Genomic DNA, 25,026 nt, shown 5'->3' with positions numbered 1-25,026 from the left:
GGAATTGATCCCCTTCTAGATACCCAACCTATTTTTATTCCTCCTTACAGAATGGATCCAGTAGAGCTTAAGGAATTGAAATAGGAGGTGAAAGACCTTCTAGATAAGGGCTTCATCAGACATAGTATTTCACCATGGGGAGCACCGGTGTTGTTCGTAAGGAAGAAAGATGGTTCTCTCAGAATATACATTGACTATAGAGAGTTGAACAAGGTCACAATCAAGAATAAGTATCCCATCCCCAGGATTGATGACTTGTTTGACCTATTTCAGGGTGCTAGCCATTTCTCAAAGATAGACCTCAGATCGGGTTATCATCAGCTTAGTGTCAAAAATAGAGACATTTCGAAAACAGCCTTTAGAACTCGGTATGGTCATTATGAATTTGTAGTTATGTCATTTGGACTAACTAATGCTCCTGCAGCTTTCATGGATTTGATGAACAGATTGTTCAAATAGTAATTGGACTTGTTCGTTATCATCTTCATTGATGATATCCTCATATACTCTAGGAATAAGGAAGAACACGTGAGTCATTTGAGAATTGTTCTACAGACTCTCAATGATTGTCAGTTATTTGCTAAGTTAAACAAATGTGAGTTCTGGTTGCAATCCGTTGCTTTCCTTGGACGCATTGTATATAGCGAAGGGATCCTAGTGGATTCATAGAAGATAAAAGCAGTGAACAATGGCCCAGACCTACCTCTGCTACAGATATCAAAAGTTTCTTAGGTCTAGCAGGTTATTACAGAAGGTTTGTGGAAGGATTTTCATCCATAGCCTCACCATTAACTAGGTTGACTGATAAGATGGTCAAGTTTCAATGGTCAAATGATTGTGAGAAAAGCTTTGCAGAATTGAAAACTAGATTGACTACAGATCCTGTCTTGACTTTACCAGAGGGTTCAGATGGTTATATGATCTATTGCGATGCATCTAGAGTTGGCCTTGGTTGTGTGTTGATTCAGCGAGGTAAGGTGATATCTTATGCTTCTAGACAACTTAAGGTGCATGAGAAGAACTATCCAACTCATGACCTTGAGCTTGCAGCAGTGGTGTTTGCACTCAAGATATGGACACACTACTTATATGGTTTCCATGTAGATGTGTTCACCGATCATAAGAGCCTTCAGTATGTGTTCACCCAGAAAGAGTTGAATCTTCGCCAGAGGAGATGGCTTGAGTTCCTTAAGGATTATGATATGACTGTGCATTATCATCCTAGTAAGGCGAATGTAGCAACCGATGCTTTTAGTAGATTATCTATGGGTAGTGTAGCCCATGTTGAGGAAGAAAGGAAGGAGCTAGTGAAGGATGTTCACAAGCTTGCTCACTTGGGAGTTCGCCTTATGAGCATATCAGACAATGGTGTAACAGTTTAGAATGGGGAAGAATTGTCTTTGGTAGTGGAGGTTAAGGAAAAGCAAGACAGTGATCTAATCTTGCTTGAACTTAAGGGTGCAATCCATAATCAGAGAGTGGGGGTTTTCTCCCAAGGGGGAGATGGTGTACTTTGCTACCCGGGTAGATTGTGTGTTCCTGAAGTGGGCGAGTTGAGACAACATTTTCTTGTAGAAGCCCATAAATTTAGGTATTCTATACATCCAGGTGCCACTAAGATGTACTGCGATCAGCGGGAAGTCTATTGGTGGAATGACATATAGAGGGATATAGCAGACTTTGTGAGGAAGTGCCCCAATTGCCAGCAAGTCAAGGTAGAACATCAGAAACCAGGAGGTATGACTCAAGAGATCTATATTCCTACTTGGAAATGGGTTGTGATCAATATGGACTTCATCATAGGATTACCGCGTACTCGCAGAAAGCATGACTCCATTTGGGTGATAGTTGATAGGATGACTAAGTCTTCTGGCTTTTTAGCGGTCAAGACTACAGATTCGGCGGAGGACTATGCCAAGCTTTACATCAATGAATGTGATGTTGCATGGGGTTCCTTTGTCTATCATCTCAGATAGAGATCCTTAGTTTACCTCTCATTTTTGGAAGTCATTTCAAAAAGGTCTTGGTACTCAAGTTAACCTTAGTACAACACTTCATCCACGGACGGATGGGCAGGCAGAGCGTACCATCCAGAACTTAGAGGATATGTTGAGAGCTTCTGTGATCGATTTCAAATGTAGTTGGGATGATCACCTTCCTCTTATTGAGTTTGCCTACAATAATACCTACCATTCTTGCATTCAGATGGCCCCTTATGAGGCACTATTAGGTGTAGATGTATTTCTCCTGTTGGTTGGTTTGAAGTAGGTGAAGCAGCTTTGATAGGGCCAGATTCAGTCCTTTATACTACGGACAAAGTGCAACTCATAAAATATAGACTTAAGACATCCCAAGTAGTCACAAATCTTATGCAAATGTAAGGAGAAGGGAAGTAGAGTTCCAAGTTGATGATTGGACCTATGAAAGGGGTGACGAGATTTGGAGATAAAGGGAAGATCAGTCCTAGATATGTAGGCCCTTACAAGATCTTGAAAAGGGTTGGCAAGGTGGCATATGAGTTAGAGTTGCCAGCAGAATTAGCAATAGTGCATCCGGTCTTCCACATCTCACTCTTGAAAAAATGTGTGGGTGACCCAGCCTCTATAGTGCCATTGGAAAGTTTGGCGGTGAAGGATAGTCTTTCTTATGAGGATGTACCAGTTGAGATTCTTGACACTCTGGTCAGAAGGTTGAGAAACAAAGAAGTCGCTTCAGTCAAGGTTTTGTGGAGAAGTCAGTGCGTAGAGAGAGCTACTTCGGAAGAAGCAGCAGCCATGAAAGCCAAGTATCATCACCTCTTTCCTTCCGATTCAACTCCAGCTTGAGCTAATAGTTCCTCTTCAATTTTCTAGTCATTCATGCATAAATTCAGTCTTAGAATCATGTTCCCTCAGTTTGTACTTGCATTTTCAGCATATTTGCATGTACTCGGAACTCAATTCAGTCAGAAATTCAGTTCTCAGTGTTTAGTAGTGGGGTTCGCAGCTCTCTCCCTCTATTTCAGCTAGTTTAGTTTTCATTCCAGGATGAATGTTTCCAAGGGGGAGATAATGTAACATCCCATAGCCAAAATATACCAAAAATCAGTTATTTTTAGAAAAATATGCATGTGCAACCAACGGTGGCATCGACATTCCATAGGATAGATGACGGTCCATCCTGCACAACTGTCGATGGGATTAGAAACTCCCAAAAATTTCAGCCGAAAAAAATTGGCTAAGTCTTGATCGACGGACAGACGAACGGTCCATAGGTCAGAAGACGATCCGTGATCCGTGACCGTCAATGGAAACCCCCATTCACCCACTCTCTGACAAGAGCTACGGATGACCAGCACGGTCCATAGGTGTACCTACGGTCCGTAGGTCTGATCGTAAGTAGACAATTTACACACAGTGAAGGGGAAATGCAGTTCGGTCAACTTTAAATGGTCATAACTCCTATCACAAAATGAATTAGGTGTTCCATGACCTACCCACATATAGATAATTGAATTATCTTTCCATATCCACCAACCTTGCTAAAATCAGACCTCCGAGTAAAAAGTTATGCACATTTTAGTAAAGGCCTGTTGAATAGGCTCAGTCGACGAACCCAACGATGAGGCGTCAGTCAGACGACGGACCGTAGGTCCTGGCCGTCGTTTGGTCCTACTGCAACTTACCTAGGGGCCTTTTGGTCTTTTCCCACTTTGTTTAAATCCTAAGTTACGTTGTTTTGACCCTAAATCAGAATTTAGTCAGTTTAAACCTAGAAACATAATTAGAACATATCTAAGTCAAATCATTAAATCAAAAGTTAGAAAATTAGAAGCAAGAAAGGAGAAAAATCTCAAGAACCCTAGTTCAAGAACGAAGCAAGTTTGCTGCAGTTCCAACCCCAAAATTAAGTGTTTCTCCGTGAATTTCATCACCAGGTATGTGGGATTTAACTAGTGGGTTCCTTTAACCCATTTGGTCCCTAGTTTTCAGTCAGGTTCTTGATTCTCTTATCATGATTAAACCTAGGGTTTCTAGAACTTTTTTAGAACTTCATGAATTTATTAAATATATGTTCCAAATCAGATTATCATGTTATTACTCAGATTATCGCATGAATTTCAGAACCCTAGCTTTGTATTTCTTTAGTTCTTGAATTACAGATGCTATGTCAGATATTTCAGACACTTCAGATATACATGCCTTAGTCATAAATCCATTACCAGATTAATTGTTGGGTTTTCAGTTTGCATGTTCAGTTTTGAGCTATTTAGTATTTACAGAAGCTTACACATAATCAGTTAATTTACAGAATCCATGGGAGTAGCATAATACCGAGTTGGGCTCGGGTTTAGCGTACCCAAATAGTCCCAGTACTAGTAGCCAAGTAAGTTGTAAGTCCCCTCTGTGAGCAATCAGTTAAGTGATCACGCCGGGATGCATTTACACCTTTGGCAGGGTATATTTGGTCCTCTCGATGGGGCGTATACATAGGACTCCACATTTAGCTCATGTGGTTTTAGTATCGGTTATTAGTAGCTCCCACAAGTTAGTTAGACTCTTTGCATTAACCATTTATCAGTATATTCAATATTCAGTTTTAGCATGTTATAAATTGGTCACTGCATCCAGTTAGCTCAGAATTCAATTTATCATGTCAGATTATTATACTTACTATTATGCTTGTTCAGTTATGTTTTATTTAAGTTTTACTCTATCCTACATGCTCACTACCTTTCAACTACTGACGCATATGTGCGCTTCATCTTCTCGTGATCTACGTTCAGGTTCTCAGCATCCAGATCACGCATAGATCAATTTCCGATCTCCAGTTCAGCAGATTCAGTGGGGAGTCCTCATTCTCCGAGGACAACAATTATGAGTTTCATTTTAGTCTTTAGTCATTTAGTTTCTGTTTTTGGTAGATTTTGCTGGGGCTTGTCCCACTATTTCTAGTCTAGTTTAGAGGCTTATTTCAGACATAGTTAGATTCAGCTTAGTATTGAGTTAATATTTCCTTTGTATTAAACTCATTGTTTACAAATATCTCAGTTATAGAATATAGGTATTCGCCATCTTTTCATATTTAATTATGATTTAGCTTTCGCATCAGTTTATTATCTTTAGTATGCTCATGATCATGCCAGCGGGTTTAGCTTGGAGTTACTTGTGGTCCTAGGTTCCATGTCCTCGTCTCGGGGGTAACTCGGGGCATGACAAGCCTTCACTGCTCTTGAGGTTGATATGATCTGACTCTAGTTGCAACATGAGAGAAGGAAGAGTCTATCAAGGGATTGCCTGATGTCCCGAATATGAAAGACTTTGAAGCCATTTTCTCTTGTGTTTCGCTGTAGAGCGAGATTCCCCGACTCGATATGATACACTATCGGGAGTCCTTTGGTTGGACAAGGCAGAGTCTGGTGTGATACCTCTGGAGGACCTAGACTCATACAATAATACCCTGATGTGATTTTGCCCCTTTTAGGTATGTAATGAACAAATGCTTTATTTTTTATTTTTGTTTTTTCTTATATTTTTGTAAGCACGTGTATGCTCGTTTTTGCTATTTTTTGCAGCTAATAATTATTTGCTAAGGATTATAACTTCGTGTTCTATTGCTAGTTATTGATTGAATTGCAAGGATTAACTTATAAACCATTTGGGGTCCAGGTGTATGACTAGGAGAAACAGGGGAGACAGGACTTGGAGTTTGTCTCGCCCTATCCCGCTCTGGTGAGGGGAATCCCAATTTGGTAGTCTTGCCTTGGCGTGAATAATCCCATCCCAGCAGCTACGAAGGAAACAATAACCAAGTCAAAGATTTCCAAGGGTTCTTCTCGTTTCCAAGGCTTTTCATTGATTCCCAGGATATAACTAAGCATTAGGATAATCCTCTTATCTAGGGTAGTCCTTTTCTACCCCGAGTCAACCCAATGGTACACACTCCCGAATCTCATCCCATTTAGTAATACAACAAACATGCACATACCCAGGATATGCCTATACACTCACATTGTTATAGTCGATTGCAACACACATCTAAATTTTATTTTACGAACCACATCGTAGTGTATCTAGAATGTTGTGCCTAAACCAGAGATGACTCTCATTCTGATAACAAATTCTCTAAACTCAATCAATTACAACTCACACATTTTCAAACATTCACATTACACACATCAAAATCCAGACAAGTAACACTATGCACATAACCATACCATAACATCGAAGTAAATATACCTTCCACACCAACAATTATTTTGGACAATGACATGTACACATTCACAGTTTCAAACTAAAACTCACACACCAATTTAACTTATTACTTAGTTCGCTCCATAGATGACCATTACTGATCATCCACGTATTTATACATCTTCTACGGCCAGATACCAATCGGAACCTTCTCTATTCCAATTGATTTTGCTTGGGTCCCTGCAACCTTGACTACGACATCCAGTTCACTTGTTTGAGTTAGAATCAAAAGATATTAATTGGACTCAACTCAACAAGCAACAACTCGCACGAAAGGGGAGAAGAAAATTTACAACTTCCTGGAATACTTTATAGCTTCCTGAAGATTAGATGTAAACGTCAACACACCCATCAACAGGAGTCTATTCCACATTTTATCTTTTATTGGGAGATTTTTAAGCTGGGCCCTGATACCAATTTGTCATGACCCAACCCACCAGGTTGTACGGGCAACTACTCTAAAACCTAAGTAGGAGAACCCTCAATTCTCAAACAGTTTAAAAACATGCTGAAGATTAAGGAAACTGAGATAGATGGAATTTCAAGAGATTTGTATATAATATCATGAGTTTTGAAACAATTCAATGTTTACTTGTAAAGTAATTAACTTTCTCAAGGATTTAGTCTAAACAAATACAAGAGCTTTTACGATTACATGGTATTACACAATTAACAAATGATGCAGCTCCCGCCATGATACTTTCAAATTACACTTCCCTAAAGAAGTATAAGCGGTCGTATGAAGCAAAGAACACAACTAGTAGGTTGGGCTCGATCCCACGAGGAAAATGGTCTAGACTTAACTTCAATGAACGATTAATTCTATTTAGTCAAGTCCATTTCGAAAAATAGAAATTAAGGGGGGGGGTTGTAAAACAAAAGTATTGTAAAATTTCTAAAATCAAACAAGTATCAATACTGAGTAACTAGTTTTTATCAAGTTGTGAGAGAAACTAGGGTGTAAGTGTTCCCCATAGGTTCATAACTCCATAATCCTAGATATAATAGTTCTTCCCTAGTGTTTTGCATGCAAAGTGATAAGTTATGTATCTCTAAATCCTTCGTACGACATTTAGAGAATTTGACACCATACCTTGGTCCGGCTATGTGAATCTAAGTTATTAACCCTTACCTTTACTTCATATTAAGCATCATATTAGATGCATGGCTTAGTTACTACTTCGTACCAATAGAAACTAGCCTATAAGATAGTATCCACTAAATTTATGTCAATAATCCTTTTCGTATTAACTACCCCCTTGGTCCGGTAAGTAGCAATAAGGCGAGCTCTAATGCGTGCACTTGTTAAAAAGACTTTTAAACGAAAGAATTATCGATGCAAGCAATAAAATAGTTGAGAATTGTTATTTAGCTAGGTTTATTTCGTAAATCACCCATGGTTCCCAGAACCCTAGTTGTGGATTTAGTTACGTATGTCTAGAAGAACACAATTCATAGTTGATAAATAATAAATCATGAACTTACTTTGACAAAATTGAAGAAAATCCAGAAATTCAACTTGAAATGACACAATTATCTTAAAAACCAAATCCGGAAATTTGAATTACCAAGTTGCAAAGACAATCTCTAAGAACAAAAATAAGAAGACTAGTAAGAGAATCCAACCCCAAAAGAGGTTTTACACCTTATTTATAAGAAAACAGAGTCCTACATAAAAGGAATTCAAAAAAGAAAATTTTATCCAAAAAATGCGGCTTCAGTCGACGACCCCATAGACAGTTCGTTGGTCAAACGACAGACTGTCGACACGGTCCATCAATTCACCTACGGTCCTTCAATGCTTCTCATCATTCCGTACTTAGCTTTTCTTCAACGTCGGGTACTAGGACATTCTCTAATCACATCGATGTTTTGCCACGACGATCCTATAGCCCCACACTTGGTCAATGTTGCCTACAGATGCCTGAACCCTAATTGACGATCACCACCTACGGTCCATCGATGGGACGACAGGCCGTCGATGGCCTTCGTGGGTCAAATCTGCACTCAATTTCCACAGTCTTCTGCGTTTTAGTTTTGGACAACTTTCCTGCAAAACAAAGACAAAACATATTAAAATTACTACAAAACAGCTCTAGACACACACCAATCTTAAGGAAAAAGCATTTAAAGTACCGTGAAGCCACGATACATCAACACCCTCAACTTAAATTCGTTGTTTGTCCTCAAGCAATGCACTATGACTCAACACAACAGTTTGTACACAAGTATACTCTCTTAAGCTTTGGCAATCACATGGCTATCACTCCCAACTTTTTTCGTTGCTTTAGTGCATGTTTCTTCTCTTAGGCTTGATAGAATTACTCATGTGGATCAGACCATGACACAAACTCATCATTCACTGACACCTCTACTCTTTTGTCTCTTTCCAAGGTACCAACTTTCTGATATTGCAACTATTGCCCTTACTTCAAAAGATATCTTTCTTTTTCACACAGTGATTTTAACTTTGAGTGTAAGGATCAGTTATCGATACTCACGCTCAAAACAACTTCACACCTAGTTGGTACTTGTCTCCATAGGCTTTCCCTTATTTTCATAACTTAAGTTCACCATATTAGACACTTAGGATCACGATAGGACTTTCTTGGCTTGTAATGTAGGCTCAGGGTCAGGTATGGTACATATGGGTACATTTTAGTGACTTGTTGCCCTCCTTGACATCACGGCTAAGTGTCCTAACTCTTTTATTATCTATTATGCTCTACTTTTCTTGTCATCTTTGCCTTATTTTCTCCTTTCTTTCTCTTTTTTGGAAGTGACTCTTACTTCTTTTTGTTCAACAATTTTTATCTCTTTTTTTTTCTATTGACAATTTTGACTGAGTCACTTCTCTTGTTCACCGTCCCTTTTATTATCCACATTACTCTTTTTCATACCCGCTTTACAGGTCATCACTCATAATAGCCACCCTCAACTTATGGCTTTGCCACGAGTCGAGGTACAGAATACCCAAGGTTGGGTCAGGGCCAAGACGAGTTCAGTTTCTGCATTAGCCACCCTCAATTTCTGCTTTTGGCCTAAGTTGAGGTGCACATGTCCAAGGAGGGACCAGGGCAAACATATTATACCTAGGGAAGTTGAGTTGGTGAAGAAAAGAAAGGTCTAATTATAGGCTCAAAATATTTGGATAAAAAAAATGATAACAATTTTATTTGGCTCACTTCACTTTAGGCTAGATGTTTGCTAATTTGAACAAGGGCATATGATCCTTTCCTAATTGTGTAACACATATTCCTTTTGAAGGACCAACCGGGTAAGTTCTAGCTAAGTACCAAAAAGGGAACAATCAAATCTCCTCACACTCTCTTGACACCTTTTTACACTATCAGATTATCGGTCACCCAGTTTGAGTGCTAGAGTGAGGATCATGCAAGCACTTTCTTAGAACGTGATATCATTCAAGTTAAGTCATCATGCTTCATTTTTCACTTTCATACTTACGACACATGGCGGTTCAAAGGTAAAGTAATCAGTCTCTTGGGGCAAAAGAACACAGGCGAGAAAACCATCAAGAGAGGATCGTGAGTTGGGATACTCAGACTTCACCCTAGCACTCACTTTCCATTTACCCCACCCGCAACAAAAAAACATGCAGTTGTTACCAATGCATAAGAAATCCTGAGGCACATAGCGCCTAATATCAACAAGCAGGCGGGTCTGGTTTCCCGAAACCCGCACTTTCAGTAGGGACACCCTCAGTAGTGCCCACAGCAGTATCTGCACCCTCAGTGGTTCTCCTCTCAATAGCCTCCATTCCAAAAAACTAGATGCCCTAGAAGCCAATTCTCTAGCCGTCATCTGAGGGGCCTCCTCATCAAGCAACGAGGCTCTCCTTGTAGCCTCTAAATTCGTCCACTCCTTTTTTTGAGAACGAGCCTCATCCCCCTCAAATATGCAGCTGGAACAGTGCCATATGACACGCTCACGAGGCTCAGGTAGTGGTTCAGTAGGGGCAGTGAAAAGTGCAGCAAGCATTGTATCCTTCGCTGTCTCAACTGGTGCAGTCTCAGGCTCGAGTCCTTTCATCTCGAGTATGATGTCCATATCTGCTCGTAGACTCGCCACAGCCTCCTGAAGAGTAGTCAAATCAATAGTGGGGGCTGGGCGTGCTAGCACTCGCAGCTCAAATACATCTAGGTGCTGGTGGACCTCCTGAATCTTCCACTTTTTCTGATGAGCTACTTTCTTCTTTATCCGGTCCTCAGCCTCGGCAACGGATTTTTGCATCCAAGGCTGGATATGATGCAGCATAGTGGCCATCTAGGTCTCTAGCTTCTGGAACCTAGCAATCGGGACTAGTGTTGTTGATGGTGGTGTAGACCGGGAAGCACTACGTGCCCTACTGGTGCTAGGGGCAGACTCAGCCGGAGTGGTATCAGTAGGCTCTGAAGTGGCAGGATCATCCCATTGGACTTGCTCTACCGTATTCGCCAAGTTCTCACTCAGCGGCAGCAAATCAACTGTGGGCCCTCGCCGTAGTGCTGCCACATTAGTCCCATCCCTGATGACACCAATATCTACAATCTCGGTTGGAGAATGAATGACATCACAGTGCTAGATGGGCACCCCGAAATCTGTGCATAAATGGAAAATCATGCATGCAAATGGGAAGGTGGTAGAAGCCTTGAAAGCCCTCTATGTATCACGGAGATCAACAACCTCGCGAAGTCGATCTCCAACCCAGCCACCAGTTATGCTACCAGGACCGCACTATCCCAGGTAGGGATATTATCTGCTGCCATGGGGGAAAGGTGGTGGCGGATTAACAACCAGATGAGCTTGGCTGCAAAGGTGAGATTGGCCTTCTTGATAAGGCCTCTAAGGTCCAACACCCATTATGCTCTCTCACCGTCAATGGAGAGTTGTTGTGCAATCCACCTCTTAGTGGACTCTCTCTGATCTCTGCTCTAATGAAACTGTCCACTCTTGACCAACTCCCACCTGTAGTCGAACTCTGGAGTGAGGGTAACCCTTGTGGCGGATGGCAGTAGAAGAAATGTCCACCCTGCAGCCTCGAACTCGAACATCTGTGAGTGGTCCGTGTTTGGCGGGGTTTGAACGCTTGTCCTAAGTACCCCGAGAGTCACTAAGTAAGAGGCATAGAACTTGAGCACCATTTTCTTACTGTAGGACCCAATACTCATAACCATCCACTCGAGCCGATGGCTGGTAAATAAGTCATGCTCCACAGAGAATGTGTGTAGACTCCCTTTAAGAACTCGCCGCTCAACTGTCACCATCCGAGTCATGACCCCCTTATTGTTCAACAACTTGGCATCCCTTATACCTAGTACTAGCCATCTACGCACCACCATAGGGCTCATCAGCAACATGTGCCTGGAACTCATGCTGGGGTGCTGAAGTAGACTTTGAACTCTGGGCCTTATCAAACAAGGCATTGCGGGCAGGCACATCTGGGAGAGTGGCTCCCTGTGATCTGGAACAGGAGGCAGTGGCCTCATTTGACCCTATAGAGTGGGCCTACTCTGAACCTGAAGCCTTCTCGGAGCCAGATGCTCCCTCAAAACCCGAGTTGACCCAAATGGTATTCCGGTCAGTGTGCGTTCCTCATCAGACTGGGAGGCAGTTACTACCGCGGGCACCACCTTCTAGAGGGTGCTCCGAGTGGCTCTAGTAATTGGTGTAGGGGTCCAGGTGCCAAGGGGCACGTATTCCAGATCTTTCTCATCATCCAACATGTCAATCAACCATCGGGAAGGAGCCACAGACATGGACCTACCCCCTAGAATAAACGAGGTCTTGTTTCGGGGCCATAAGTACATGAAAAGCAAATTATTAGTCTCAATGTAATCAAACTATCCAAGCCAAATGATTAAAACAGAGCCTGGATACACAAGACCCACGCATGTGCAGAAGTGCAGAATTAGGAGATGGTCACTATCGACGGCCCACTGATGAATCGACGATCCGTCGATAGTGTCCGTCGGTGGACACTTAGAAGATTTTAGAAGTCTACATTCTATAGACCTCGCAGTTAGAAACGACGGACATACTGAATGGCCCGTCGATCAATCGATGAACCGTAGTCCACTTCCGTCGTCTGACACTTAGAATAATTGAGGAAATATTAGGAATCACAGTTTCAGTTAGAAATGATGAACGTACAGAACGGTCGTCGATCAATCGATAGACCGTAGTCCACTTCCTTCGTTCCAAAGTTAATCAGATTCTGATTTTAGCCAGCGATGGACCGCATCGACGGTCCATCGATCAAGCGACCGTCTGTAGACGGGGTCTCATTCTGTTGGTCAGAGACAGGTCTTTAGGACTTTATTTTAAGCACACAATTTGACATTTTTAAGCAGATCAGAAGTTCACCCAATACGTATTACAAGTTAGAAGACATATTCGTCATTCTTAGGGCTTCAATTTCGCAAATTTCAATCATGGATTCTACGAGACTATCAAGCCCTAAGTCAGAAAATCAACAAGCAAATGGGAATGGCACATATTTCACCCCCAACCCATTCACTTTCTATCATTCTAAGGGACATAGAACCCAAATTTAACATGCAATTTTGTCCCTAAGTCAAGACCCACATACAATTTAGTTATTTCCAAAAGCAAATGAACAAGAATTCATTAAGCAAAGGGAAATGAAATACCTGTAAATTGTAGTGGAGTAAATGAGTGGGTGATCTTGCAACAACCAACCTACGTGCCTCCTAGGAACACCGACCAGAGAAATGATGGATTTTTGAGTAGAAAAACTTGGGAGGTTAGGGTTTTGGGGATACTGGAGTTTGGGAGAATTTAGGTTTTTTCTTGGAAGAAAATGGAAGGGAGTGAGTGAGGGAGTTGATGGAGAAAGAAGGGAATAAGGGGAAGGAAACGATTGGGAGGAAATTTGAAAAGGTGTTGAAGGGTAACTGAGTAGTTTTAATTCAATATAGTCAGTCGGGTCGGGTCGGGTCGCTGGTTTTTGTGAACTGACGATACCTCGTCGACAGTCCGTAAGTCAATCGACTGGACCATCGATTTTGTACGGATTCATACCAAAGTTTGACACATACCTGGATCTACGATCACCATCGATGATCCATCGATTGAACGACGGCCCATCGTTTGGTCCGTAGATTTGTGCACCAGATCAATTTCTGTAGAATTTATGGGTTATGTCCCTGCACATTGAACACCCGTTAAGCTATTTTTTGTGTGTTTTTCTGGATACTTTTGAGACACGAACCCTAAACTACTCTCTAGACAACACACTATAAAAATTAACACATGAATATGATTGAACTAAAAACAACACAAGAGAATGCAAATGTTCCTAAAAAGAAAAGAAAACACCTACTGTTGGCTAGAGGATACACCTTGTGTTGCCTCCCAAGAAGCGTTTGATTTAACGTCGTGGCACGATGCAAGATCCTTGATTACTAAGACTTAATCAAGGAGATATGCTTCAACCACTTCATGGACACTCTCCGCATGCCCTAGGTAGATATTGATTCTTTGCCAATAGACCATGAACTTTGCACCCTCTTTGTTTTTCCAACTCAACCGCTCCATGGTGGAACACTTTGGTGACAAGAAATGGCCCAGTCCACTTGGAATTGAGTTTGCCTGGAAACAAGAGTAGCCTAGAGTTGAATAGAATCACCAAGTCCCCAACAGCAAATTCCCGCTTTTCAATCTTTTGGTCATAGTACTTCTTCATTCTTTATAGATCGTTGAATATTCATATGCTATTAGGAGAAACTCATCAAGCTAATTCAACCCATTAAGTCTATGCTCCATTGCTTCCCAATCCATCTTTAGTTTCTTCATTGCCCACATGACTTTGTTCTCTAACTCAACAAGCAAGTGACAAGTCTTCTCATATACAAGTTGGTATGGAGACATACCTATGGGGGGTCTTCTATGCAATTCGGTAGGCCCAAATAACATCATCAAGCCTCCTTAACCAATCCATTCTATTATCATTTACCGTTTTTGATAGGATTTTCTTTATATCTCAATTGGAAACCTCAACTTGCCCACTAGTCTGCATATGGTACGAATTAGCCACATTATGGTGAACCCCATATTTCTCCAATAGCCCTTTGAACAACTTGTTGCAAAAGTGGGATCCCCCATCACTAATAATGTCCCTAGGTGTGCCAAGTCGGGAGAAGATGTTCTTTTTCAAGAACGCAGTGACACTCTTCCCTTCGTTGTTGGCAAGTGTTATGGCTTCCACCCATTTTGACATATAATCCACCACCACAAGAATATATATCATCCTATGAGAACTCACAAACGGGTTCATAAAATCAATGTCCCATCATCAAACAACTCAATCACTAGAATGGGATTTAAAGGGAGATCTTGCCTCTTCGGAATTCCTCCATCTTTTTGGAACCTATCACATGCCTTGGAGAACTCATGAGCATCTTATATAATGGTTGGCCAATAGTATCCACACTGCAAAATTTATGGGCAGTTCGGATACCACTATGATGGTTACCCACAGGCGAGGAATGGCATGCCTCCAAAACACTTAGCATTTCAACTTCCAGCACACAACAGCGAATAAACCCATTAGCTACACTGGGGTATAAGTAAGGTTCATCCCAAAAGAACGATTTCACATCATGCATGAACTTTTTCCTCTGATGGAAGGACAAGTCCTGGGACTATATCACTAGCCAGATAATTCGCAAAATCGGCGAACCATGGAATCAAGTCATGAAAAGCGGCCAATACATGCTTATCAGGGAAGGTATCATCAATTTCAGCCTTTTCACCCAACTCTCCCATAGCTTCATCCTCTAATCTGGACAGGTGATCTACAACTTGATTTTCAGTCCCTTTTCTATATTTTACCTCAAAATCAAACTCTTGCAATAGTAGCACTCATATAATCAACGTTGTTTTCGCATCTTTCTTTGCCATCAAATACCTCAAAGCACAATGGTCAGTATGCACTATAACTCTCGTGCCAAGCAAATAGGAGCAAAATTTTTCAAAAGCAAATACCATCGCAAAAAAATCTTGTTCAGTCACAGTGTAGTTCTTTTGTGTTTCATTTAGGGCCTTACTAGCATAATAGATGGGGTGAAGGATTTTATCCCTTCTTTGTCCCAACACCACATCAAGAGCAACCCCGCTGGCATCACACATCACCTCAAATGGTTTACTCTAATTTGTGGAAATAATTATGGGCGCAGACACAAACTTCTCCTTCAACTCTCCAATTGCCTTCAGACAGGATTCATCAAAATAGAATTTACATTCCTTTTCAAGTAACTTGCACAAAGGAAGTGGATTTTTTGAGAAATCCTTAATAAACCTCCGGTAGAAGCCCACATGCCCAAGAAAATTCCTCACACCTTTTACAAAGATGGGTGGAGGAAGTCTCTCTATAACCTCAACTTTTGCTCGATCAACCTCTATCCCCTTCTCTAAGATATGATGTCCCAATACAATACCCTCTTTCACCATGAAGTGACATTTTCCCTAGTTTAGAACAAGGTTGCAATCTTCACATCTTTTGAGAACCTTGGCCAAGTGACTCAAACAACGATCAAAAGAGTCGCCAATAACTGAAAAGTCATCCATAAACACCTCAATAGTGTCCTCCAATATATCAGAGAATATCGACATCATACATCTCTAAAAAGTAGCCAGTGCATTACACAACCCAAAAGGCATCCTCTTGAATGAAAATGTCCCATAAGGGCAAGTAAAGGTGGTTTTATCTTGATCGTCCGATGCAATAGAGATTTCATTATAACCCGAATACCCATCAAGAAATCAGTATCATCCTTTTCCTGCGAGTCTATCTAACATCTGATCCATGAAGAGCATAGGGAAATGGTCCTTCTCAGTCCATGCATTCAACTTCCGGTAATCCATACAGACTCTCCCTCCGGTCACTCGACTCATTGAAACAGGCTCATTCTTCTCAATCGGAACCACTGTCATTCCCCCCTTTTTAGGCACACACTGAACAGGGCATAGCCAACCACTATCTGCGATAGGATATATGACTTAGGCATCAAACCACTTAATAATCTCCTTCTTAACTACCTCTTTTATTGGTGGATTCAGACGTCTTTGGTGCTAAATACTAGGCCTATGATCAGGCATGAGTTGGATTTTGTGTGAACAAATACCGGGTGGGATCCTGATAATGTCCGTGATAGTCCAACCAATGGCTCGCTTGAACCTCTTTAACACTTCTACCAAACACTCTACTTGTTACACATCATATCTGATGCAATAATTACTAGCAAAGTGTCATCTCTTCCCATGAATACATACCTCATATGTGGTGGTAGGGCCTTAAGCTCTAATATTGGGGCCTCCTCAATAGATGGTTTTGGGGTGGAGACTCGTGATGCTTCATATCCAACTCCAATTTCTTTGGTTTGAACTAAAATTCACCTCTATCAAGTGTGGTAACCAACGACCCATACTTTTCAATACCATAACCCTCAAAATTCATTACCACTACTGCTAGTGCCTCAACACCAAGGCGCTCATCGATTTGTACCTCAGACGTACTCTCAACCCTGTAGGATATAGCAGATACCATTTGGACCTCACCATTCTACTTCATGGACCTACAAATGTTGAAAGTTGCTTCTTCATTATTTAACCTAAACTTCATCTACCCTTTTTCCATATCAACCAAGGCGCGACCAGTAGTAAGGAACTGCCTCCCAAGAATAATAGGCACCTCAAAATCCACCTCACAGTCAAGAATCACAAAATCGGTCGAAAATATAAATGACTCCACCTTCACTAACACATCATGGAGTATCCCAATAGTCCTCTTAACTGTTCGATCGACCATCGATAACCGCATCGTTGTGGGCTTTGGGTCACCCAAACCCAATTTCTTATAAATGGAGAGAGGCATGAGATTTATTCTTACACCGAGATCACATAGTGCTTTAGCAAAGTGTAAAAACAGATGGTACATGAAATAGTGAAAGCACCCGGATCTTCTTTCTTTTGCACAAGAGACCTTGTACCAATAGCACTACAATGCTGCATACGGTCATCATCCTCAAAACTTACCAATTTCTTCTTTGTAACCATATCCTTCATGAACTTAGCATAACCGGGCATTTGTTATAAAGAGGACATTGATGGAAAACTATTTCAACATAGTGATAAGACGCCGGTATTTACAATCATCAGTCTTCTTCACCAATATTTGAGGGAATGGTGGGATTTACCTTTTGGGGTATCTCTTCTTCTTTCAGTGCTTTGTTTAGAAACTCACCACTAGCTTCCACTACCTCTTCATCTTTCCTCGACTCATCTTCTACCACAAACGGCATAGGTGGGTCAATGGTTTGCTTACCCCCTCGAGTAGTGACTGCCATGCAATGTCTATTATTTTTGGATTTTGAATGGTACTGCTAGGAAGAGTTCCTGGTTGCCGTGGGTTCACAATAGTAGACAATTGGGCCATTTGCAACTCAAGATGCTTAAGTGAGACTGCATGTGCATCCACCTTATGCCTTATATTAGCCAAATCACCTCTCAACTCCTTGGTGTGCTCATCACTAGCATCAAACCTCCTCTTCATATTTTGCAACATATCCTAAACTCACACCATACTACCTCCACTACCCCTAGGAGCAACTTCACGATTTGAGGCGGAACATAGGGCCCACTTCGATCATTTCTGTGACCATAGTTACCCCGTTTGAAGTTGTTGTCGTGGTTGTAGTTTCCATCTCGAACATAGTTTCCCTCTCTGTTGTAACTTCCATAGTTCCGACCTTGATTTCCTTGACCTTGGCGCCAATTTTCTTGATTGGAGCCTTGGGCGTTCAGTCGAAAACCCCCCGTCTGCTCATTCACTGCATAAGAATCCTCTTCATAGTAGTAGTCATCTGCTGGCGGTGGTGATTTAGTTAAATAGTTCACCGCATCTACTTTCTCTGCACCTCCACAAACATATTCCAATACCAACCCGAGCTCAGTTCTCAGTTGAGCCATCTCTTCACGAGTCTCATCTGCGGCCAGGTTGTGTGTAGCTTGCTCTGCAAAGGTGTTTCTCCCATCCGACTTAAACTTCTCTGCGATCTTTGAATATGTGTACACACCATAAGAACCACCCGCAATAGTATCAAGCACTATCTTATTATTATCATCTTGCCCCCGATAGATGTACTCTTTTAACGACTCATCATCAATGCAGTGGCTAGGGACACTTCTCACAAATGAGGTGAATCTATCCCAACAGCTACTCACCGACTTCCCAGTCAATGCCACAAAGTTGTTCACTCTATCTTTGTGGTTGAGTTTTTTAGACACCGGATAAGTATCGTGCTAGGAACACATCCCTCAACTGGTCCCAAGTATAGATAGAATTATAGGACAACTCAGTAAACCAAATTACGCCTCTCTCGTCCGTGAGAAAGGGAACACTCTTAACCCGATGACGTCCATGTCCAAATCTGGCCTTTCTACGCAACTCTTGCCCACCGACCTCAGTTTGGTGATGTGAGCATGTGGCTCATCAAATGGTAACCCCGAAAACAAAACTCTGGCAGTGAGAATCTGCATCAAGCTATTAGTTACCACGAATGTGTGACTCTATGAAAGAGGAGGTAGGATAAGAGGTCGATCAGAATCGGTGATGTTAATGTTGCCTCTAATAGAACTCTTTAGGGAGTGGGACGGGAGGTTGCCTCCTCAAAGCATCCTCATCCAGGTTTTCAAAATCACTTAGTTTTGAGCATCAACCGGTGGAGGAAGCTGATGGTTGATCCCGTCACCTAGATTAGCGGGGTTCTGTGGGTTATTCATTTTGTGGAGTGTACGGTTGTGTTCGGGATCGAATGGAAGTATTGGTTCTCCTCGACACCGTGTACTTGGCATACACTAGAGTTAGACCTGAAAGACACAAAAACAAAGGAAAAAAAAGTAAAATTAAGAAGTTGTTGACTAAAATTCAATAATGTTATCAAATAATCTAAAAGCCACCTTCTCCGGCAGCGGCACAAAATTTGATACACTCAAATTACACTTCCCTAAAGAAGTATAAGCGGTCATATCAAGAAAAGAACCTAACTAGTACGTTGGGGTTGATCCAACGAGAGAAAGTCGCATAAAACAAAACCAATTTGGAGCGATTGTGCATCAGGTAAGAATCAACTGAATTGTAACCCTCATGTTTTTTTTATATATGAACATATATTGTAGGATTAGTTTTTTAATAATGGGAATAATCATTGGCCGTATAGGACAAAATTTTTAGAAAACAAATGCAGAATTGTTTTGGGTTTATGTATTGTGTTCTCTAACTCAAGCTACTGATTGGAACTTGGTGGTCCTTTTTATATTATATTGTTATAAATTAAATAATTAAATTCGGTAATGTTATCAAAGTTAATCTAAAAGCCACTTTCCCTAGCAGCGGCGCCAAAATTTGATACGCTCAAATTACACTTCCCTAAAGAAGTATAAGCGGTCGTATCAAGCAAAGAACCTAACTAGTAAGTTGAGGTCGATCCCACGAGGAAAATGGTCTAGACTTAACTTCAATGAACGATTACTTCTATTTAGTCAAGTCCTTTTCAAAAACTAGAAATTAAAGGGGGGTGTAAAACAAAAGTATTGTAAAATTTCTAAATCAAACAAGTATCAAGAGTGAGTTACTGGTTTTTATCAAGTGGTGAGAGAAACTAGGGTGTAAGTGTTCCCCATAGGTTCATAACTCCATAATCCTAGCTATAAAAATTCAACCCTAGTGTTTTGCATGAAAATGATAAGTTATATATCTCTAAATCCTTGGTCCAGAATTTAGAGAATTTCACTCGGTACTTTGGTTCGGCTACATGTGTCTAAGTTACTAACCCTTACATTTACTTCATATTAAGCATCATATTCGATGTATGGCTTAGTTATTACTTCGCACCAATAAAACTAGCCTATTAGATAGTATCCGCTAAATCTATGTCAATAATTCTTTTTCGATTAAATATCCACTTAGTCCGGCAAGTAGCAATAATGCGAGTTCTAACGCGTGCACTCCTTAAAAAGACTTTTCGACCAAAGAATTATTGATGCAAGCAATAACCTAGTTGAGAATTGTTATTTAGCTAGGTTTATTTTGTTAATCACCCATGGTTCCCACGACCCTAGTTGTGGATTTAGTTACCCATGCCTAGAAGAACACAATTCATAGTTGATAAATAATAAATCATGAACTTACTTTGACGAATTCGAAGAAAATCCATAAATTCAACTTGAAATCACACAATAATCTTAAAAAACAAAACTGGAAATTCGAATTAATGTCAAGTTGCAAAGACATCTCCAAGAACAAAACTAAGAAAACTAGTAAGAGAATCCAACCCCAAAAATGAGGTTTTACACCCTATTTATAAGAAAATAGAGTCCTAACATAAAAGGAATACAAATAAGGAAAGTTTGTCCAAAATGCGGCTTCAATCGACGACCCCACAGAGGGTCCATCAGTCAAACGACGCACCGTTGACTGCCTCCATCGGTCCATACTTAGCATCTTTTCTCAGCCTTCCCTTTGCATCTTCTTTGATCCAATCGACGGACCAATAGCTCGGTCCATCAATTCACCTACGGTCCATCGATTCACCTACGGTCCATCGATGCTTCTCGTTGTTCCATACTTAGCTTTTCTTTAACATCGGGCACTGGGACATTCTCTGATCACATCGAAGATTTGCCAGGTCGGTCTATCGATCAATCGATGGACCGTCAATCCATCCGTAGCCCCATACTTGGTCAGAATCCCCCAGTTTCTTTCAAATGCCTGAACCTTCAATCGACGATCACCATCTACGGTCCGTCGATGGGACGACGGGCTGTCGATGGCCTTTGTGGTTCAAATCTGCACTCAATTTCAACAGCCTTCTGCGTTTCAGTTTTTGACAACTTTCCTGAAAAAACAAGACAAAAACATATTAAAATTACTATAAAAAGGCTCTAGACACACACCAATCTTAAGGAAAAAGCATTGAAAGTACCGTGAAACCATGGTACATCACACCACATGGAAGGAAAAATAAAAGTTATTAGAGATTATCTTCGTCTTCACATATGAGACATCATCGACCCTGCATCTAGACTATGCCAAAAGGCATAGCAAGAGTAGTGTTAGTACAAAACTACATGTAGTGATAGACATCATCGATCAACCCGATACCCACCGCATAATATAGAAATATTGATTAGCAGAAAACATGCAATAAGACTGTTCACTCATCTACCTTTATATCTTCCTACCTTTACCATTCTCGGAGACGTTAACATATACTAGTACACTTGACTCTAACGCCTTACCTACTCCGTTCTTTCATAAATTAACAATTCCACATATTATAGGAGGTTCCGAATGTAACCGCTACCAACTTATCCAACCACTCATGACATACACTTACTTCATCCCAATCACTACTCTACCCTTTACTGGATAGTATGTTCTATCAAGACTTGTTAACTGTTTCAATATGATACCCTTCCAAGTTAAGACGTACCTGTTCATTTACATCATGAATACTACCCTACTTCTCATTATTAAGAACACAAACAACCTCTCTAACTAACTATTAGCAACACATGGACCCTCGTTAACCATTATCATATAACCTAATGAATTAGCATTATCATTTATAACTAAATCCTAGTAACGAGGTGTAACCTCTTACCCTTCAACATGACAATACACATTTATATACAATACCATGCACTATCTAGTTATCGCTTCGGGAGCAACATACATTTTCACATTATCAACAACAAAAAGTTATGAATGTAATAATCACAATTGGTCCTCTCATAGAACTCACACCCAAACTGCTAGTGTGTCAAAACATGACACTCGATCCAAGATAAGTATATGTGTCAATATGTGGCACATGATCTACTATATGTATATGTGTTGGTACGTGACACCTGATTCAATATATGCATATGTGTCAATATGTGACACTTGATCCAGTCAGCATAACCACAATCATAATCACATCGTAATGAACAGTTAGATAAATACATATTAAATTATTAGATCCATGGCAAGTAATTGTGCATACTTAGTTGTTTCATTAGGTTCGATCCAAAAATCTCTAATCTACATATATGCATATATCGAGGTCATTATCAAGTTCATATCACACACTCAGGAAATCAAAACATCACCTACTCTAATTTATATGACGGGGATTTCCCCAAACGGTACACATCCTAAGTAACAACTAGGAATACAGGTACATCCATCTCTTATTTGGTGCACGAAGGCCGACGCATCAATTTTACCATCAATTATCAATATACTACGTTGTGACACGAATTTAAGACTACTGAATTATATGACTCTAGCCTACCTAGGGGACAAGCAGTCGAAGAGGGATTGTAGCTCCAATCCTTGCTTCCAGAAAACAAGACAGTGGATTTTGATCGAAAATCTGCAAGCTATCGTCAATCTTACGCTAGAAATATATTTATCCTTCCTTCTCAAGCCTAAAGCAACCTTCTGAGAGTTTCAGGGATGATCCTAGCCTCTTTTTGGTGTTTTGGGATAAAGGAGAAAAATAAGACTTTGCGTTATTTAAGTTATGTCCCGACCATCCCCCTCTGGCGCTTCCCAACCTGCTGCGTCGCCGCCCTAGCGGCATCATCCTGCTCTAGTGGGATGGTGGGGGTCTAGTTCTCCCAGCGTTTTGCCTTTTTTAAATAAGGACGGTTCGAATCGTTACATCAACGATCCCCTAAACTTTTTATACAAACATATTTTCATCCTAATTATAACAGTTCGACCGAAAAATTTTAACCAAGAATTTGAAAAATGAAAATGCCACAATAACTTAATGTAAATTATTTTATTTTTTGCTTTAAAAAGTAATTACCTATATCTACTTTTTTGTATTAAATTTTAATGATCAATTAATGATTATTTTGTTTTATCTTAATCGTAAGACTTCAATTTTGACCATAGATTTTAAATGTAAAATATATTAATTAAGATCTCTCTATATATTCTACTATATTAGAAGCATGGATTTAGAAAAGGTGTCAACATGTCCGCTTATTGTAAATCAATTTATGTTTGAGAATAATTATTACAACTAACTATCTATAATTTATAAATTATGTGAGAAAATTTATATGTCATTACAAACAAGAATCTAGGCCTTTCATTTTCTTAGGAATTGACATGTGTCTCCACATTTCTTTTTATTTTTCACTTTCTTCAGTGATTTTTTATTTATTATTTCCTCCATTTTCTCTCACCAGAAGTATCTTCCAGCCTTCTCTACTGTGATTCTCAAGTACGATACTTTTGTTATCTTTTTTCGTTGCTCTCCAATTTACTCATTTATTTATTTTATCTTTTAGATCCTTTTTCGTGATTTGAGTAATATTGGGCATTTAATATAATAATGGCTTGATAAAGTTTTGATTGTGGAAAGAGAAGATAAGAGAGGAATTTCGATTAGTCATTCCCCCAAATTTTTAAGTCTAAAGTTGTTTTCGAAGTTGATATTGTAGTTTGCACAAATTGATACTTTTTATTTACATAAAGTCAATCAAATTTTATTCTTCCAGTTTTCTATTGAATTGATATATATGTCTCAGTTGAAAATATTCAGGGGAAAATAGAGGCAATTTTGAGTAGATAAAGGAAAAAATAGTGAACACAGAAAAAGGTTGATGTTTGCTACTTTCTTCACATTTTTATTGTTCTTGCATGTTTAAGTTTCATTCTACCCGATTTTGTATTGTGTTATTTAGCTAAATTTGTTCATCCCTAGCCCATTTCATACTCTTTCAGCTCGTAGAGATGTCAATCAAAGAAATTTAATTTCAAATACTTTTACTATATTGAGAGGTTCAAGTTGGGAAGCTAAAGGTGAAGTTGGAGTCATGTTTGATGGATTTTCTACAACTGTAAGTATACATTTTATTTGTATGTATAAAATTATGTCAATCTCAATTTTTCTAGGATAGAAGTTGACAAATATATAAAAACTGGAAAACAAAGTGAAGATCTTTTCAATAATCAGGTGTATATTTTAAAGACTCAAATAATAGCTTTGGCAAATTGAATAGATCTTAAAAATAATTCTACTTTAAACTCAATAAAATTACACCTTATCCATTATATTTTATTTGTCAATTTACAACAATGCTCATATTAAATAATGTATAATCTTACGATCTTGAAAATTGATTTGGGAAATAAATAATTGAGGTTTAGGGGAAAACATGAATTGGTTTTTGTTTTAAAGGTACCATCTCTGTTTTGATTAGTTTATATGTTATTTTGTTTTATTGTAAGAGTTAACACTTGTGCGTGTGCGTTAGAGGAGTTTGATGAAGGTTTAGATTTGTTTGGTATGAGAATGTTATTAAGATCTGGTAGATGGTGAACTGTATTTAATATTCATGTTTGTAATGGTGGGGATTTCATATTGTAATTCGATAGCAGCTTGCACAGTCATGCTAATAGATAGATATAAATGACAATGTATTGGGATTAAGGCTTAGTTGTTATTATATACTTATATCAGGCCCCTTGTCTGCCAGGAGTTTGAGTTTGGTTAAACTCTTAAATTTTATTATGAAGTAAGTATTTTCATAAACTTATTAGTATTGTACCATTTCCATAGTAGTGTAGTCTATCACAACAATCTAAGAGAGCAATGGTGTTGTTGTACTATATAAAAAGATAATCTTTTTGGTCTTGTCTCTATTTCTGTTACATCTATCCTACCTTTTTGGCGGATTTTATTAACATATGAGTTAAAATGATGACGTA

At 39.7% G+C, this 25,026-nt stretch overlaps 1 long non-coding RNA gene across 1 annotated transcript; it reads left to right on the top strand.

Moving 5' to 3' along the window:
• The first annotated feature begins 23,468 nt into the window (after positions 1 to 23,468).
• On the top strand, positions 23,469 to 24,813 carry LOC107028075. The gene is made up of 2 exons (XR_001457790.2): positions 23,469 to 23,536; positions 24,040 to 24,813. It is a non-coding gene; the product is annotated as an uncharacterized LOC107028075 (long non-coding RNA).
• Positions 24,814 to 25,026: the final 213 nt, after the last annotated feature.

The sequence above is a fragment of the Solanum pennellii genome, chromosome 8 (assembly GCF_001406875.1).
Source record: "Solanum pennellii chromosome 8, SPENNV200".
Lineage (NCBI taxonomy): Eukaryota > Viridiplantae > Streptophyta > Magnoliopsida > Solanales > Solanaceae > Solanum > Solanum pennellii.
Note: the sequence above shows the minus strand (reverse complement) of the source record. Positions and strands in the feature narration are given on the sequence as shown.